This window comes from Limulus polyphemus, unplaced genomic scaffold (assembly GCF_000517525.1).
Source record: "Limulus polyphemus unplaced genomic scaffold, Limulus_polyphemus-2.1.2 Scaffold5411, whole genome shotgun sequence".
Taxonomy (NCBI): domain Eukaryota; kingdom Metazoa; phylum Arthropoda; class Merostomata; order Xiphosura; family Limulidae; genus Limulus; species Limulus polyphemus.
Window position 1 is genome coordinate 25,653 of NW_013671021.1, and position 7,141 is coordinate 32,793.

Below are 7,141 nucleotides of genomic sequence, written 5' to 3' on the forward strand. Positions count from 1 at the left end.
GTTTCCCGCCAAAGTATCTTTCCATCACCTTTGATGTCTCGGTCTTAGATGTTCCATTCCTCTTGTATATATCACTAACACTAATGACTGAGATGCACTGTAGAGGTACTTACAAACTGTTTTCGATCTTTAAATAGCACAGCTTTATTAATTTCACTTCAACACTTGTTTCGTTGCCTGTGGTTTTCGGGCAGATACACGTCCATTGCGTATCTCACTATATAACATCCACCCTTCACTTACAGCAAATATGTTCTCAAACTGCGCCCCTAATTTTGTATCTTTCCTAAAGAAATTGCCATGAAGTACTTAAAATATTTTCTGGAGAGTTTTTATTTTTCTTGAATTGAAGAGGGACACCATTTTCTTTGTTAAAAAACATATCATCTTTGTCTCAGTCGTTAAGAAACATCATCATAAACATATCCTACTGAAACATAGAGTTGTGCATGGACTATCCTTGAACAATTGAAGTTTTTGTTTCTACTAGCCTGTTATGTAGCCTTAGGATTCACGCTACTATTACTGGGCTTATCATGAGTGTCGAATTGTAAGAGCTATATATATATATTGGCGTGCTACTTTCAGTTTGTTTGTTGTTAAGCGCCAATTTACAAAATGGGGTATTTGTACTCTGACCGCTCCAAACCCTAGTTTTAGTGTTATAAGCCTTCAGACTTGCCATTAGATGACAAACTGTAGCTATTCCCAATACTTTAGATTATATTACTGCTAGAGTGAAGCTCCAAATATTAAATTATCTAAACGCACAAACAGCGAGTCAGATCAAGAGAGTGAGACCTCAAATATCAAATTATTTAAACGCCCACAAAACGAGTCAATTCGCAGATTGCGATCTGTGGCATGCAAAGGTTGTTTTCTCTGGTAAACCATGAAAAAAAAGCAAGTTCGACTTTTACGATAAGTCAAAAATACATTCACTGTCCAAATAGTGAAAATACTACAAATAAATCAAGAACTAACATAAATCATATTAAAATTCCTTTTAGTGCCTGACATTCAAGGTATTGGCAAACTCTTGGTCATTAGTAGTGGAAAAAATTGTATTGTTTTAAATGTATTTTGCCACTTGTTGTTCGAAGTAAACGGTTTCGTATAACGGAATTCAGGCAAAATATGTTTAACTTAACCAACGCTATCAGTAGCTAGCTGTGTTTAACTTGCCCCCACGATATCAACAGTATATTAATGTGTTTAAATTAACCCACGCCATGAATAGTTAGTTATGTTTAACTTAACCCACGCTATCAGTAGCTAGCCGTGTTTAACTTAAACCACGATATGAATATTCAGCTGTGTAGAGTTTCACCCCAAGATAGAAAGTAGTTTTGTTAACCCTAAACTTTTCATAGTGATTTCTATCTTTTCTAATTTCGGATTGAAATTTATATTTTTTATAATTAAAACCAACTTTAAATGAACTAAACGTATTAGTGTTTGACAGCCTCCAAGATAAATTGTTTTTAAATGAACAATAAACGTCTCTCATAGAGTTCTTATATAGAACAGATTAACTTGCTCAGGCAAGTTGAGAGCAGCGTAACAAGCACAAAAAGCTACTTATATAGTTTGGCAAGATACCAATTTTCCTTCAAGGAAAGTTCAACTATTACGAACTAAAGAAATATCAAAAGCAAATTTACTTAAGGTACATAAAAAAATTATGCTGTATATCACTTGCCGATAACTTGAAATTAAATTGGAGCTTTATTTAGTGCTCCCACACAAAATTGTTCATTTTGTTGTTCATTCTTTGTTGTTGTTTTTTAGGGGGGGGGTATGAAAGGAAGAAGTAAGTTGTACTTTATTTACCTCTCTAAAGACAAACGAAGTTAATTTTCAAATCTGATTTCGGTTTCTACATCTTTCTTTTCTTAAGATTCCGCTAAACCATTTTAAACCTCTATGAAACACATTTTCAGCTTTTTAAAAGTTTTTTCATGAATTATTTTGGTTATTCAATGTGCAAATTTTTTTTTGAATGCCACCTATCTTAGTCCTTAAATTTATAGCAGTCCATATAGGCCCCACTAGTATTGTAACAATATTCTCTAAAATATGTATGCGTGTCCATGACTTTGTTTGTTACTAGTCTCTAATAACACACACACAAACTCATAAATTTAAACAAAAATAAATAAGAATCCAGATCTTCATTCGATTCACCACTGTCAGTGAGTTATACTGAATTCGTGACGAAGGCATATCGAAAAATCAAGACTTCGCTTCTTATAGCTGTGGCGTGTTTGTTATATGTATGGTCTTTTAGTTGTCTGAACTAAATTACTTTAAAGATGACGTCTCTTAGACTTAACCCTATGCTAAGTGACGTTTCCAACCAGACAGAGGTCTATTGGGAAATGTGTGACTACAAATATATATTATCGAGTTAAAAACTGCTGATGTATGTCTTTGTTTTGATTTTCGCTCACTCAAGGACTATCTGTGCTAGCCGTCTCTAATTTACAAGTGACAGGCCAAAGGGAAGGCAGTTCTAGTCAACACCCCACCGCCAACACTTGGGCTACTCTTTTACCAACTAATAATGGGATTCACCGTCACATTATAACGCCCCTACAGCTGAAAGGGCGAACATGTTCGGTGAAGCAGATTGCGAGTCGAGCGCCCTAACCACCACGCCAGATCATTTAACTGTTGATCTCAGTTTCAACTAAAGTTATTTTATAAGCTATGTATGTGACAAACTGAGTATTTTGTTTTTGTCACACGATTATCCATACATGGTACGTCTATTCTATTTCTCAAACTTCTTTCTATTCTATAAAAAAACTTGGGATCCTGAAAACGATGTGCTTATATACACAAACGTACTTTCCCGAGTATTTTTCGTTTAGTATTCAAAAATTCCTTTTCATTATTACTTTTTACGACTTGATATACCAATATGATCAGACAAAACCCCTCCGTAGATTGAGTAATAATTCGTCGTGCGAGGATTTAGTTGATTAAATACAACAATTAGAACTCGTCGACTGTGGATCTGGTTACCTCAAAACAAGAGTTATCACTAGCGTGGATTGAGTTATATCAGTACAACAGTTATTACTCGTCGAGCATGGATCTAGTTACCTTAACACATTTATAACTCATCGAGCGTGGAATGAGTTACTTCAATACAAGAGTTTGCACTAGTCATTTGTGAATTGAGTTACCTCAGTACAGCAGTTTACAATATTCATACGTGGATACAGTTACCTCAATACAACAGTTTGCACTAGTCATTTGTGAATTGAGTTACCTCAGTACAGCAGTTTACAATAGTCATACGTGGATACAGTTACCACAATACGACAGTTTGCACTAGTCATTTGTGACTTGAGTTACTTCAATACAAAAGTTTGCACTAGTCATGCGTGGATTGAGTTACTTCAATACAGCAGTTCGCACTAGTCGTGATTGAAGTGAGTTACCTCAATACATCAGTTTGCACTAGTTGTGCGTGAATTGAGTTACCTCAGTACAGCAGTTTACAATAGTCATACGTGGATACAATTACCTCATTACAAGAGTTTGCATCATCAGTGAATTGAGTTACTTCAATAAAAAAGTTTACAATAGTCATGCGTGGATTGAGTTACTTCAATACAGCAGTTCGCACTAGTCATGATTGAAGTGAGTTACTTCAATACAAACGTTTGCACTAGTCATGCGTGGATTGAGTTACCTCAGTACAAAAGTTTGTACTAGTCATGCGTGGATTGAGTTACTTCAATACAGCGGTTTGCACTAGTCATGATTGAATTGAGTTACTTCAATATAACAGTTTGCACTACTCATGAGTGAACTGAGTTGCCTCAATACAGCAGTTTACACTAATCATGCATGGATTGAGTTACTTCAATACAGCAGTTTACACTAGTCATGATTGAATTGAGTTACCTCAATACAGCAGTTTGCACTGAGAAGTGTGAATACATTATATCAAAAATAGAACCTTTTTCTATGGTTTATTATAACTGAATTACACTAGCCTGTGTAGCAAAATTGAAATTAAGTCAACAAATTATCACATTGTTAGCTTCTGTAAATCTAACGAATACTTTATTTCACGAACTTGTGGAAAGTAATTCACTACATAAGGTGGTCAGTTTGGAATTTTTCTTTATTTGAGTCCCAAAAATGTAAGCTTTATATAGGATCTGGTTATGCTTTCTGTCAGTCCCGAACAGCTTATTGGTACTGACTTTTAAATGGCGTTTGGTTTTGCCAATATAGGAAGCCTTACAGTCTCCACACCTTATTGTTCTTGGCTTGTCTATCTTTACACGTCTCCTCCCCATTTTCCCTACTAAAGAAAAAATTTCTATGCGTGATGTGGATTTAAAAACTAATCTGAAATCCATTTGAGAGTAGTAACGACCAAGTATGCGTTTAAGTTGATTTTTTTAATTTAAGCTTTGTTTGCCAGGGTGTTTGTTTTGTCATAAGTAGTTAAGCCTTATATGTATTATTTGCAAAGCTGATTTCTAATATGTACTATAGTTTCATTGAAAACCTGAAAAACAGTTATTCATATTCAAGTCAGTAAGTGCATGTCCAATAGAAGTGAAATAATTATAATTTATTGTGGATAAAAGAAGTCAACTTTATATCTTCATGATATAATATATATAATATCTTACCTGTTGTATCCAATACTAGATTATGATTTCACAAAAACTTAAGCAAAAAAAAAATCTACTTTTACCGAAAGATTACTGAGAGTCATTTTCCTAATTCTTTAGTCGTGGGGTTTTAATGTCATCACATCTTATCTTTTATGTACAGTCCTTCTCTATCTTAAGATTAACCACAGTCAACTGTTCATTGTTTGACCTACATAGTTTTATGTACAGTCCTTCTCTATCTTAAGATTAACCACAGTCAACTGTTCATTGTTTGACCTACATAGTTTTATGTACAGTCCTTCTCTATCTTAAGATTAACCACAGTCAACTGTTCATTGTTTAACCTACATAGGTTTGTGTACAGTCCTTCTCTATCTCAAGTGTACCAATGTCGGCCGTTTGTTTGACTTGTGTAGTTTTACTGAGCGTACACCACAATGTGCTTTAGTTGATAAAGTAATAAACTACAGAACTGAAGGTTACTGGATAATTAAACTTTCTGTGTTCGATAAACAGCAGTTTGCATGATTTGTCAGTTTTCCGTAGATAAGATATTTTGTACTGGAAGAACATTTACCATAAGAACTAAGTCCACAATGTTGGTAGAGGTTTGAAAAGCATCATTTTAAGTATTTATCAGCTTACACTTCCATAAAAACTTCCTTCTTAGAAATCTATAGAATGTTTTACACTCTGATTGGAAATCATAATTTGTTTGTTTTTATAGTCTCTTCAGGTGCATCATCCTGTTTGTATTTATTAATGCTTTCAGCACTTAAATTACAGTGTTAAGACCGACAGTATCATTGGACTGACTATTCTTTGTTTGTCAAATTTATGAGAAAAGGATCTGAAAATAAATGTTGCTTCTGTTTAACTTCAGACGGTAATTACGATACCGGTGGAACAGTTATATCTTTTTTTGTGGATATGAAAATATGTTTCTACTAAATTAAAGATAGTTAGAAATTTGCGATAGAAATATTTAAATTGAACATTGTAACAAAATGTCACAAAAATTAATGAATTTTATTTGGCACTGACATAACAAACTATGTGCCAGATCTAAAATTTCATTTCCATCCAATTTTTGATCTCTAGTCACACAGGTTTGTGTAAATAGTGTTTTCTTTTACATGTGTGGTTTTGAGAATATTTAGAAGTTATTTTACTTGTTAGAATAAATTTTGTGGCATTCAGAAAATAGCTGTGTGGTCCTTATGTTTAATGCTGCTGTTAATAAAAGTTTTAGAATAATTGGTGCTCTCCAAAAAATTGTCTTTGTAATAACTTTTGTAATGAAAATAAAAGTTTAACTTTGTTCAAAAAAATACTTTTGATGTTCATGATTCTGTGCAAGAACAAACATTACATTGATCTTTGTATTCATTAGTTACCTGTTTGTATTGAGTTTACTATAAAAAACCACACTCATTTGTCTTTATGATGTATAGTGTTACATCAGCGGAAGTCACGTGACGCTGCTTGCGCATGCGTGACTGAGTATCTCAAATTATCTGGGAAGTCCGCGAATTTTAGAGATGCCTATTCGTTAATATATAAACCTGGCAGGAAAAATCAAGTGGATGAAAAAGCGAACAGTAGTTACAGTAAGTTCGGGTAATTTACGATTCTGTTTCGAGCTAGTGTATGTTTTCCAATCGTAGAGAGCGACGTTATCGAGGTTGTGAATCGCTGTGATTTATAGCGTGTATTATAAAGTTGTTAAGTTCATTGTGACGAGAAGCGTACTGACTGTGGAATTACTGTATACTAAAAGATTGTATAGAGAAAGAATAATCTGGTTTAATCAAGAAATAACTTGTATTTCTGAAGTTCCTCGGAAAGAATTTCTATCGAAAGTTAACAAACAAAGAGATACGTAACAATAGTAAACTTTATTGCTGACGTTTTTCTGCAATATGACACACTGAACCCTTTGTATACTACTAACAAAAACTATGTAGGTCAAACAATGAACAGTTGACTGTGGTTAATCTTAAGATAGAGAAGGACTGTACATAAAACTATGTAGGTTAAACAATGAACAGTTGACTGTGGTTAATCTTAAGATAGAGAAGTGCGTACAGCTGGTATAATTACAGGTCATTCTAGTTCTTAAACACTTCCTGTCCCTGAACTTATCGTTTTTTGTTTTGTTTTTGTACTTTTAAGAATGATTTTAGATGTTTTTTTTTATATAAGTGTTATGTTACAAACTACTTAGACGTCTATTAATACATATATAATGCATAAACAGTGACAGCTTAGCACACAATAGTTTCAACAAGATTAAAAACAACATCAAAGCACTTTCAAATGTCAACTTAAGTTTACAACTTCGGGCTAAATGTTGTACAAGTGCTAAGAATCTCAGCTGTAATACTGTTACGCCTCCGTTCGTTAGTTAATTTTCCGTATAATTTCTTCCCGAAGAAACTTTACTGATACAAGTCTTTTCTTAAATAAAACTGGTTTATTCTTTCTGAATA